Source organism: Molothrus ater, chromosome 8 (assembly GCF_012460135.2).
Source record: "Molothrus ater isolate BHLD 08-10-18 breed brown headed cowbird chromosome 8, BPBGC_Mater_1.1, whole genome shotgun sequence".
NCBI lineage: Eukaryota > Metazoa > Chordata > Aves > Passeriformes > Icteridae > Molothrus > Molothrus ater.
The window spans coordinates 28044617-28056928 of record NC_050485.2 but is presented as its reverse complement, the minus strand read 5'-3'; the positions used below and the strand labels follow the sequence as shown (position 1 = coordinate 28056928).

The window sequence follows — 12312 nt, the reverse complement described above, 5'->3', positions numbered from 1 at the left end:
TTCCTTTTCCTTTTCCTTTTCCTTTTCCTTTTCCTTTTTTTTCCCTTTTCCTTTTCCTTTTTTTCCTTTTCCTTTTTTCCCTTTTCCTTTTCCACCAGAGTGGGAAGGCCGAGCTGCAGCCCGGTGGGTTTGATGTGCAGGGATGTGATGTGCTGGCTTTGGTGGGTGTGTGTAGCAGCAGCAGGAGGAGGAGGAGGAGGAGGAGGAGGAGGAGGAGGAGGAGGAGGAGGAGTGCAGCTCCGGGCTGGGTGCAGCTCCAGGCTCAGCAGAACCAGGCACTGCTCTGCTCCTGCCTGAGCCCCAGCAGAGTGAGGAGGGAATGGAGCTGGACTGAAAAACCTCTCTGAGAAGGTAAACAAAGCCCTGGCTGTGAGAGCAGAGCTGAGCCGGGAAGGGCCATGGCCGTGCTGGGAGGGCAGGGGGGCAGCTTTGGGATGGGGCTGCAGGGCTTGCCAGGGGGATCAGAATGGGTACTTGCACTTCTGTCCCTGTGCAGCAGAAGGAATTTTGTTTTAAAGGTTTAGATAAGGAGAGGGCAGCTACACGTGTTTTTAAACTGCCAGGAAGAGAGGAGAATGGCACAGAGCTTGAGCTGTTTCTGACTGCAGCTGATAGCTGTGTATGGAACAATGCCATTCTCTGCCTTAAATAATTCTTGATAGAGTTTCTTGGCTCTTTCAATCACTTTGGAGATTTTTTTGTGCATAGAAATAAGATTAGCATTTGTTTCTAGTTTCCCTGTGTTTTTGCTGAGAAATGTGTTTTATCAGTTAATGTGGAACACTGATTTATTTTTTTCTTCATGTGGAGTTCGTTTGGATAAAAGCAGGGAAGTGAAAAATGTAATAGTAACTCAAAATACGGATAAATTATTCAAACAGGTTGCCTATGTAGCTGTGTAGCTACATAGATTTAACTTAATTTAGACTACCCTTCCCTGATGAAAAACAAATACTCTGCTGTAATACTGAGAACACCACACCAGGCATGAGATAAAAAAATCTAGAATAAATATACCTGCAGAAAAATTATATCAATTACTCGATGTAAAAATCTTTCTAACAGGATTTTAGTGGTTCCCCCCCATCAAAAGATTGAATTTGGCAGGAAGGGTATCTGTAGTTGGGAAGGACTTGATTTAGAAGTATCTGAAGTTGACAGAGCCCTAACAGAAGTTCAGTTGCCATGGCAGCATAATCACAAGGCATTAACTTCCCAGCAGTGGTTTGGAAACCATCCTTCAGTCAATTTGAACATCAATAGGAAGGGGAGGAATGTTAAGAGGATGTAAAGATGGTGAATAATAAGAGCAGGTTGTAACAAGTAATTTGAAAAAATAACCAATTAAAGCTTCCTTATTGCCACAAAGGGATTTGTGAAATCTCTCAGGTGCTTATAAAATTATGGCTTATCTTTATAAATTGTTTTTGTGAGTACAGTGTTGCTGATTAGGATCTATATATCCTGGCAAAGCATCTTTAGCATCTACCTTGTTGGTTTAGTTAAATATTCTCTGGTGTGTTTCTTGTACTAAATATTACTAAAAAACTTTAGCAGACTGATCACAATTCTTTAAAATTACATTTCAGTAGAGGCATTTATATGAGCACAAAGTTTCTTGCCACCACCAACAGCCTTTGTGACAAATAGCCACTGCTGCTATTCCAGTAACATGGAACAGACAAAATAAGTAGCTTTTTCATATCTAACACATTCTGCTTTTAGCAGAAGATCACCTTACCTGGCTGAATGTATTATTTGTGTTAGCTAACTGTATTAAGAGTTCAGTTGCTTGGTTGCACTGCAGAACACATCTTGTTTTTTGGGAGCAGACCCCTTTAGGGAAAACATAATGTTTTTCTTTTGTGGCCCCCATTGCTGCTTCTGCTCATCTTTTAAACCCTTGCATTGTGCTGGTCCTACCTGCCAAAATCACCCACAAGAGATAGAAAACTAATCATGATCCCTGCACCAAAGTGTTCAGACTGAAGCAGAGGTTCCTGCAGTGTCCCAGCCCCACTGGCAGCTGGGATGTGGTGCAGGGGAATGTGGCTGTGCCCTCTGCAGCAATGTGAAATTCCTTCAGTCACTTTTTTGTTTCTCCTGGACTGAGATCACAATCAGAAATGGATTAAGTGGTGAAATATTTTTTGCAGGATTCTGATGTTTCATTTATAATTCCTGATTTAAGCCTTCCTATCAGTGAGAAGTTTACAACTGACTTCTAGAATACTGGGGTAGAACTTATACCTATCTCCCATAAAAAATAATTGTTGGGAAGAATGCAGCAATAACGTGTTTGAAATCTGAGAAGTGGAGAAGAGCCTGTTGGAGCAAGTCTGTAGCTGTCACCTGTAGCTGGTAGGAGGCTCCATCCTGGTACTGTGCTCAGCACTCACTTCATGAGGACTCAGCCACCCCTCTCTTTTGTCTGCTTTGTCAGGGTGTTCTCCCCAAGGGGAAAAAACAGTTAAGGAAAAACAAATACTAACCCAAAAGATATGTTTGGAATCTCTCAGGACTTTGAAGTCCACAGCATTAAACACCTGTTTTTTATTGAGCAGGTGGTTTTACAGATGAAGAAATGGGAATATTTTATGGGTGATCAAATGTTTGAAATGACCACCTGAAGTACAAGATAGGTAGATGTTAATTATATGCTTATGCTATATTAGAAGATCATACAGGTTTAAAAGCTCTTTGGATAGATATCTGGGATGTGTGACTTTTATAAAAAGCCTTTTTCTTTTTAAGAGGGAAAATAGCACACATTAAGAGATGCATCTTTTCAACACCAGCAGTGCAGATACCCTGGCATTTAAACTGTCTGTGAAACTAGTTTGGGTTTTTTTGTGGTCTGCAGAGATCAAGGAAATAACTCTTATAAATCCTTTAAGTATAAGTTAAAATATTAAGAAATTGACTTTTACATGTAGGATTTGGAGAGAGAGATTTGTTATGCATAAAGATGGATTTGCTGTTGCTTAGAGTTCTGTAAAGCAGTTGCATCTTGGCTGGAAACTTTTTTCCTAGGAGTGAAGAGAGAGAAAACTGAGACAGTAAGAAACTTTAAGCAGATTTATCTCACCATCATGCTTGAACTACTGCTGTTGAGGCAAAATCATGGAGATGCTGTAGTCAGTGGAAGATCAAAAGGCAGCAAATGTTGTTAGATATCCCTTTCATCCCTACAGTAATATGTGGGAATAGTTTTTCTGTGGTAAATAGAAATCTTGATTTTTATATGAAGCTGAAGTAAACAAGATAGGGAATAAATTCCCTACTGTGTCTTGGCTCCAACATGCATACTCTGGATATTCCTGCCAGCAAGGATTCAAAAATGTACTTGTATAGTTTTGCAGCTGTAATTGGAAATCATGTATATCAGCAATTAGAAGACTGACAAATAGAAAAAAAAAGGACTTGTGCCAAAAAGAAAAGGCTCTGCTTGTAGCACAGTACATGTTGGTGGTCTGACATTTATTCAAAGTTATCCTTTTTGAAAAAGAGTCAACTATTTCTCTGCATTAACTATCCACTGGTTACCCTGATGTCCTTTCTTATTTCCATGTTAAATTTAGTGTAACATTGACACTTTGGCCAGAATTACAAAACAAGGATTCCTGAGAAATGTCTGGATGTAGTCAAATACAGGTTCATAACTGATATGAATGATTGTGGAGTGTCTGGGAAGAAAAATATTAGAAGTAAATTTGTCCTTTCCCTAGGTTGTCATCTGTTGTTTGTTGTACCTCTTGCTGTAAGAGGTAGTAGATAGCATTGCAGTTAATCAAGGATAAAACCCCATTCTTTAGACTTTTTAAAGCATTATCAGATCAGACTGGTTGCAATAGGATCAGTTTCCTACAAGAGCAGGCTGTAGTCACTAACAGAAAAAAATATTCCCTGCTAAATTCCCACACAAGATGTTTCCCTGTCAGAACAGTCCATCAGTCTCTGTGGTACAAACTGCCATAAATTGCATGTTGCTTTGTTTCTTACAGGCTACTTTTGTTTTATATTCTCTGGTTGTTTTCTGTGGATGTACTGAGTCTGACCTCATGCATTACTCCCCTTCTTTGGCCCTTGCAACTCTTGTTTCTCTGTTGTTTTTGGGACACTCCCTGTGAAGTGAATGCAGATACCAGAGTGGAGCCCAGGCTCTGCTGAATCACATGCCAAAGCTTGCATGGTTCCTGAATCAGCCTTCTGACAGAGAGCTGGAAAGGCAGTTCTGTGGGAGATGAACAAGAAAATTGGCTACAGGTACTTAGGTCTAGTGCTGTCCCAGGCTGGTTTTCTGAGAATTTTTCTCTGCCTGGCTCTGCTGGAAGCATTAATTTTGGTCCTGGGTGAGTTGCCTAAACTCCCAAGCTCTCGCTTTCTTCACCACTCAAAGGTGGTTTGAACTTGCCCATTGAACAGTTTAACATGAATGTTTCCTGGAGCTGTTGTCCCAGCCTTCCCCAGGGCACAGAGCCCTCCTGCCACAGTGCTGAGCTCTCAGGGTCAGCAGCAATTTTGGGGCTGATGCAGCTCACCCAGCCCCAGAACTTCCCCTGGCCTTGCCCTGGACCTGTCTCAGTGAGCCACAGGTCAGATCAGCCAAAGCTGCCTTCTGGCTCCAAGGGATTTTGCTGTTTAGCCAAGACAGGTCTCAGGTGAACTGATTTAACTCTCTTGGAAATTTTTCCAGTGTGACCTGTGCTCCCTAGGAGCTGCCTGATACATTTGCAAATCTTCTCTCTATGAAATGCCCATTGGAATGATTTTAAGGTCAGAAGCACTGCTAAAGTCATCTTGCTTGACCTTCTCTTTTCAAAATCAGAGCTTTTCCCTAGAAACCAAATGGAAGCTTATCCTTTGGGAAATTACCCAGTCATGAAAACTGAAGAACAGTTGCAAGGCCAAAAATTTTCCCTCATGCTGCTTAAATTACCTTTGCTTTTTAGAAACTTCACCTTGTTTTGAGGTTAAATTTGTCTAGTTCCAGCTTTTTGATGCCACAGTGTTTTCAGTGGGATTGAAAAGCTCCTGCTCTTTCCTGCTATTCCATCCTTTCTCTGCTCTTCATCACCTGTCATTGTGATCTGGTGCCCTCTGAAGCCTTTATCTGAGTACTGATTTGACTCTGAGTCCTTCAGGACCACAGCTGAAGGCTCACCTTGTGCTGATGGTTCTGCACTGAATTCCCTTCTGCAAATCCACGTGGACACACACACCAGTGCTATATAATTTTTTCTGCTTTTCCTTTATTCCCTTCTGCAAATCCATGTGGACACACCCACCAGTGCTATATAATTTTTTCTGCTTTTCCTTTATATTCTTTGTATGCATGTATAAATGATCAGAAGAGCAGGTCCTGTCAGGTACTCTGTGACAGCCTTTCCTGGGAGAGTTTAATGATGTTCCCCTACTCCTCTGTCACTCGCTGTTGCCCAAACCATGGCTCAGTCTCACAGGGCCTTGCCTTCTCCATCTGCAGATATTTTCCATCAGTCTGTTAGAACACACTTGGTTGGTTTAGATGGCTTAAACAAGCACTGCCTGTGAGTCACCAGCAGCTTTACCAGGGCAGGTTTTGTGCTCTTGCCTTGGCCAGTGGTACCTCATGCTGTGGGTTGAAGGAAGTGATCTCTGAGCTATTTGGCTCAGCAGAGCCTCCCCTGCTATCAGGGCCATCTGTCTCAGCAATGCCTTGCTACATTTTCCTTAAGCCTCTTTGAGTTCAAATTATTCAGGTCTTGAATAATTTGTAAATCTTGGTTCGTTAAAAACGCTGTTAAAAAATATCTTGCTCAATAAACAGTATCAAACAGGAAATTGGCATTGTCAAATACAGACCCTAAAGACACACATCCTGAATACACCTGCCTTTTTTATGTCATTTTTCATCATTTTTCATCTACAGCTAACAAGGGAATTTTGCCTGATCTGTTTTTGTTTTTTTCACATTGTACTGTAATAAAGATTTTTAATGTCTTTAAACATAGTGTCCCTGGTTATTTCTTTGCTAAATTTATCTTTCCAACTAGTTATATTTAATTTAATTACTTAGTCATTGCCTTGTTTTTTCTCTTCAGTTAATATTATCTCAGTTCTTATGATTTGCACCCACAGCAGAGCATCTTAAAAATTGTTTGGTTTTCCTTTTATGGTTACTTTAAGATCTAGGAATATGTATGTTCCTTCCAAATGCCACATGCATGTATAATTATCTATACATATCTAACACTGCTCTCTATTTCTGTTTGTCCATACATTCAATCAAATCATTTTTGGAGATACATGCTAATTTTTGAAAATGCTAAAAAGATTTTATATTAGGATGAGGTCCAATATTTGTTACCTGCTGTCGGGTGCAAAACTTTCTCATTTATGAAACAATAATAAATAATAAATGTTGAGTTTTTTTAAGATACAGAGGAGGTTTGTTACTGACTTTCTAGCTAAATTTCAGCAGGTTGGAGTCAGCTGTATTTCTACTGGCTGAGGAGGTTCTTTTAAGTTCAGGCTGCTTTCATTTGGGAGCTATTGTTGCAGCACTGCAAATGCAGCTGCAGTGGATGTGACCTGCACAACATCAGGCTCTGTTATTTGAGGAAGGGGTTGAGGGACCACCAATCACTTCATGTGCAGAGTTAAAAGGAGAAGCAGGGTGGTGTCTCCCTGCTCAGTTCCAAATTCCTGCTAACTCAGTGGCTCTCATCCCCTAATGGGAGAGAACTCGAGGAGGATTTGGGAAGCAGGAGATTCCCGGTGTTGTGGAAGGTTGGATATCGTGTGTATCCGGCCCAAAACCCATTCCCAGGGCTCCCTGCTGTCCCTTCACTTGTGCCACAGGGCTGGCACTCGGCACTGAACCAGGCCAGGGGCTCTGCTCTGCTCTCAGCAGCCTGGAGCAGAGGGGCTGGAATGGTTTCACACCGTGCTGCAGACACGGGACACTCGCTACAGCTCAGCACTCCTGCACTGCACTCCTGCAGTCAGCACAGGGGCTTTCTGCCTGCTGGAGTCAGAATTACAGCTATTCCAGCATTAGGCTGTTTGGAAAGGCCTTGGCACTATAGTTACTGTAAAGTAGCTTTGCTGGTTAATTCTAATTACAAACTGGTTAACTCCACTATGGTGGGGTTACTGTAAAGTAACTCTGCTGGTTAATTCTAATTACAAATCCAATATGAATGTGGTTGGAAGCAGGTCCTTCAGTTTCTGAAGTAACTTTTCATGTCAAAAATCATGCTGGACAAAATGAAGGCAAGATAAAGGAATATTTACTTACCTAATGCTTCGTGGAGCCTTAAGATTACAGGAGATATAGAAAGCCCACACCTGTACTTATAAACTGGAGCTGTTCCAGCATTGTTGAGAAATAGAGAAAAGATTTGTGTCAGATACTTGCTGCTGAGTAGTTCAGAAGTAAAAAATAATCTTTGCAATACATGGAGTTTAAAAGAAAATTAAATGGTGGGTGCTGGATTTTGCCTTCATATGCACCTAAAATAGAGGTAATGAAGGCAGTGAATTCACAGATTTGTATTATAGATACAAATTATTAGATACAAATGAAACTTAACAAAATATAAAATACAGTGCATATATTTCTTCTGGATTGCTTCTGATTGACTGCATATTCAGTTAGTGGGATTAGGTTTCTGGTGCATAAATCTGACATAAGATCCTAACAGAGGTGATGCTGCACTCCTGGCAGTAGGCAGTAAAGCTGTGTGTGCAGCTGCTTTGCTCCTTTGTACTGCTCACAAGGTTCTAGCCAGCCACTTTGGGCTCCTGTGGCTGCATTTCTTAGTTTAGTTGAATTCCCTTCTCTGTACTGACCTGCTGTTAACTGTGCAAGTAACATGAATTCTCAGCTTTGGTGCTGTGTGCAGCAATAGGTGGATTTGCCCTGTAAAGACAGAATGAGGAGCTCCATAAAGACCATAATTGACAGCTGAACATCTCACCTGTGTGTGCAGCTTGCTCAACTTTGGGTGTTGCAGGAAAGTGAGAACTCAAAGAAGACCTGACAGTGCAATCATAAGTAACTTCTAGGATCTTTCTAAACCAAGTGCAGGTGGTGTTCAGCTGCCACGAGAGCTGTTTCTTCATGCCAGTAGAGCAGTTTCACAGCTGGGGATTTAGCCTGAGTGATTACTCACATCTCTGCTATAAGGAAACCTGTATTCCATGCAGTGAATAATTGCACTGCTGTCAGCAGCAGCTGATGGGTGTGACACTATTGTGTGTGGATAGAATTAACATTAATAAGTTACAAAGTTTATTACGGTCCATCCATTAAGGAATGTACTAGCATGACATTGTCAGTCACTGTTGGAATGCTGGGAAGTATTTTTTGTATAAAATCAGCCACTGGGCATGAATTAACAGTGCAAGTGCTCATACCAGCAGGGCAGCTGGGGTTTTGTCTCCCCCAAGGCAGCCCAGCAATCAGTGGTGGGCTCAGAGGGTCTCCCATGTCTCTTCCATGCCTGTTGTCATTCAGGTTTACAGTCACAGCCTCACGCTCCATTTCCCACTTTCCCCCAGTCCTGTCTGTTGCAGCTCCCCCAGCTTGGGAACTGCCAGTGTGAGCTCTGCTTCCTGCTGCTCCATCCTCCTGCAGGTTGAACAGAGGCAGAGGCTCTGCTGAGAGCTGCTTCTATTGAGATGTTGTGACAGGAGTGTAAAAAACAGCTTTAGAAGGTGCAAATGTTAAAGATGCATATTAGACAAGGACTAATTAAAAAAAAATTATTACACTTTCCTTCCATTGGGAATAATAAAGAAACTTATGGTAGATTCTGAAATCCTTTGGAAGCAAAGAAACTGCACTTTTTTCTTTTTTTTTTTTTTTTTTTTTTTGAGCATAGATATTTGTAGTGACTTGCTCAACAGATAAGAGCCTGGGAAAAATGAGTGGACAGTTTGGGTCAGGATGTTATTAGAAGCAAATTTTGGTCTTCATGGTGTTTATGCTATTCCAGCCACTCGTGAGATCACAGAAGCCTGCAGAGAAGGAAACAATGGAATTTGATGTTACACTGAACATCAAACAGGGTTGAAGGTTCTGTGACCTCTGCAAGTAATTAAAATAAAGCTTCACTGGAAAATGGTAGGCTACTGCCACAGTTCCTGTTTTACAATTCATGACATTCCTTAAGGGATTCAAAAGATGAGTCTGAATTATTCTTTGTGCTGCTGCAAAGTCCTTAGGAGAGTTAAGAAATCAAGTCATTCTCCTCAGAGCCATAGCAGGAATAGATATTGGATAGGCTTGTCTCTCAAATGGGCCTATAAAAACTGTTCATAAAAACTAAAAAAAAAAGGAAAAGAGGGAAGTGCTTTTACTCTCAGACTCTCAGATACTCTTTCAACTACATAATAGTTTTGGTAGTATTTAAAGAGAAAAGTAAAGCTTTCTACATGTTTAATAGTTCTCTGTCAGTGACTACTGAGTTATCTCTGAAAGGAGAGTGCAGCTGTGCAAATGTAACACAACAAATATGCACTTAATTGTGTCCTTTGGCCAGCAGAACATGTCTGTTGGTAATTAGTTCTTCCTCTAGCAGACCCACTGGCATGTGAGCTCTCCTAGTGTGATTCTTGTTATTGTTCTCTCTGGCTCTTGTTCACTGTTGTTCTGGAAGGAAGGACAGAGCTGAAGGCATGAGTAATAGGAAATCTTAAGCTCTCACGTTCACCAAAGAGGAAAACATTTATTTAATCAGCCTAGAGCTTTACAAGCACTCAGAGAATAAAAGTCAGTCTTGTGGGAAGTGGGGGCAGAGGGGTTGGACTCAGAAAATACAATCCTTGGCTTTTGAAGTGCTGTTAGCCCAGGGTTAATGCTCAGGGCAGGGCCTTTCTCAGCTGGATTTTTGGGACAGGTTGTGTCAGCCTGTCTGCAGGTGTATTTGCAGCTCCTGGGTTGGAATAATTCTTGCAATACCCACCACTGCCTTCCCTGACAGCTAGGAGTGACTGTACATTTTTGTCTTCAGGAGGTCCCCAAACAAGCAAAGTTTATCAAGTGAAAGTAAACGAGCACTGTGCTTGTTGGGGCATCAGCAGGGTGACAGTGTAGTACAGGAGCTCACAGAATGGTGTTCAACTGGTGCTTCAAGGTCCTCCCAAGCCTTTAGTTTACCTTTTAGACTGGTAGAGATGCCTCAGCTGGGTGCCCACAGTGTGTAACCCAGTGCCTCTGTTCTGCCACCTCTATCACTCAGGACAGCTGAGAGAGCCTTTAACCCTCTCTCACCTTGACTGAAGAATGTTTGGGGCAAATGTGCACTTCATCAGTGTTTCCTGGTCCTGCCAGGAGGATTGAGGTGCAAATCTTTTCAAGCACAGCACAGCAGCACAAGATCCCAGAAAGCTGCACACTGAACACACTGAATGAGGGTTTAGTAGCCCTATTAGGGCAAAATCAGATGTCTAGAAAGTGTGAATATTTCATTGACTTGTAGATGCAAAAGTCTGTCCTAATACATTATAAATGACTGATTTTTAGCCTCCATTTCCCCAGATGATCACAGCAAGTCAGGCATAGCAAGATGAGTCCTGAATTAGTTGAGATTCAGAATGTTCTCCAGCAAATACCTGCTGTAGGAAGGATCCCACTCATGAGCTGTAGAAACATTACAGAGGCAGAAGACTCAAGAAACTGTTTTGGAAGTGTTTAACAACAACTGCAGCTGCTCTGGTATGTCACTGCCCAAAAACCTCTCCAGTGCAGGGTGTGTTCTCACTTGGACTTGCAGGGTTGTGTTATCTGGGGCGTGGTGTTCATTCATCATCACTCACACCAGGGTAAAATTTAGCCAGTTGTTTCAGTCTCAGGGAAAGACCTGATAAACTCGAAATTGATCCCTCTGGATGTTGGGAAGAGGCAGGTGTACATGGTTTGAACTTTATTCCCTAGACAGTAGCTTATCAGAAGTTTTCCCAGGAAAACAAAACTTCAGAGAGGCCACAGGTCTACACACAATAACGTGATGAATTCTGGATTTCTTTATCTTAAAAATTCCAGTCTTGAATGAAACCAGTGGAAAACCTCAGAGGTTAAATAATTGCTAGGGAGAGTCAGAGATGAAGAAGGCAGCCAGTAATGAAAATGATAGAGAATAAGCATTAACTGTGTTTCCTCTCTCCGTTCAATATTAGCTTTGTTGCTGGAAGTCAAACATCATTTCTATGTTTTCTCCCTCATTAGCTTTTCTTCCTTGAATAAGCAGATTTTGTAGTGACTTCTCATTTTCCCTTTTAATAGAGACCCTGATTTGCCTGATAGCTCTAAGCATACTATTCTAGTATGCTTTACTAAGAATACCTAAATCCCATTACTCCCTGGTGGATTTTGTCCCTGAAGTGCAAGAATCAACAGTAAATGCAGGCTCTGATTAAGAGAAGTGCAGACTTTTTGCAGCTGAACAGTGAAATGTATAACTAAACAGCACACTGAGTCCTCTTCTCTGGCCTTGTATTGTTGAAGTTCCTGTATGGGAGTTATTAAAATTGAATGGTGCAACTTTAGCTGTAAAAGAGCTGGGTGGTAGAGCTGTTTTTCTGCTAGCTGTCAGGTACTTTAATCCATGTACTTCATCATCTAATATATATATATATATATAAACCCTGTGTAATGAATGTCATATGTGAACCAAAAATATGTTGTTAATCTTCTCAATAGACAAAATGAAAGGTTGGGTTTAGTAATGTTAATGGTCTTAAGTACAATGAGGTAAGAGATGGTTTTGATGGCATTTTACAAGTCAGCTATGGAGTAAACAGTTATTTTGTGCAAATAGCATCTCAGTGGATGAAGAATATTTGTGATAAAGCACTTGGGGTTAATTTGTTTGGAAAGCAGATACAAATTCAAAGACTTTTAGAATTCTTTACTTGTCACTGTGAAGGGTCACTTTCTAGCCTTAATAATTTTTCTATTTAAAAGCCTGATGTGGACATTTTGTGCTTAGTTTATGATGTGAGGAAGCTAATGTATTGATTGCTTTGATCTCCTGAAGAGAAGAAATCTCATTAATATTTATGCCTTGATTTTTCCTGTCCTTATAGGCCTGAAATCTGATCAGCTTTGCCTATTAATGGTATCAATGTATTTAAGAGACTGAATGACTCAGTGGATTTGGATTTGGGTAACAGGATCTAGGGTATTTAGGACCTTTACAGCAGGAGTTCAAATTCACTCAGGCTCTCTGTGCTGGTGCAGCTTCTGAACTCGGGGATCTGGGAATTAAATTAATGGTCCCAGAAGTGGCTCTAGAAAGCTCTTTTTTTACTAATACCCATGGC

The 12312-nt window shown here is 41.2% G+C and overlaps 1 protein-coding gene across 2 annotated transcripts in view; it reads left to right on the top strand.

Annotated features, from left to right (window-relative positions):
- The window catches only part of ABLIM1 (actin binding LIM protein 1), a 190098-nt gene that overhangs the window by 125830 nt on the left and 51956 nt on the right, over window positions 1-12312 (top strand). The gene's annotated exons all lie outside the window — the stretch shown is intronic.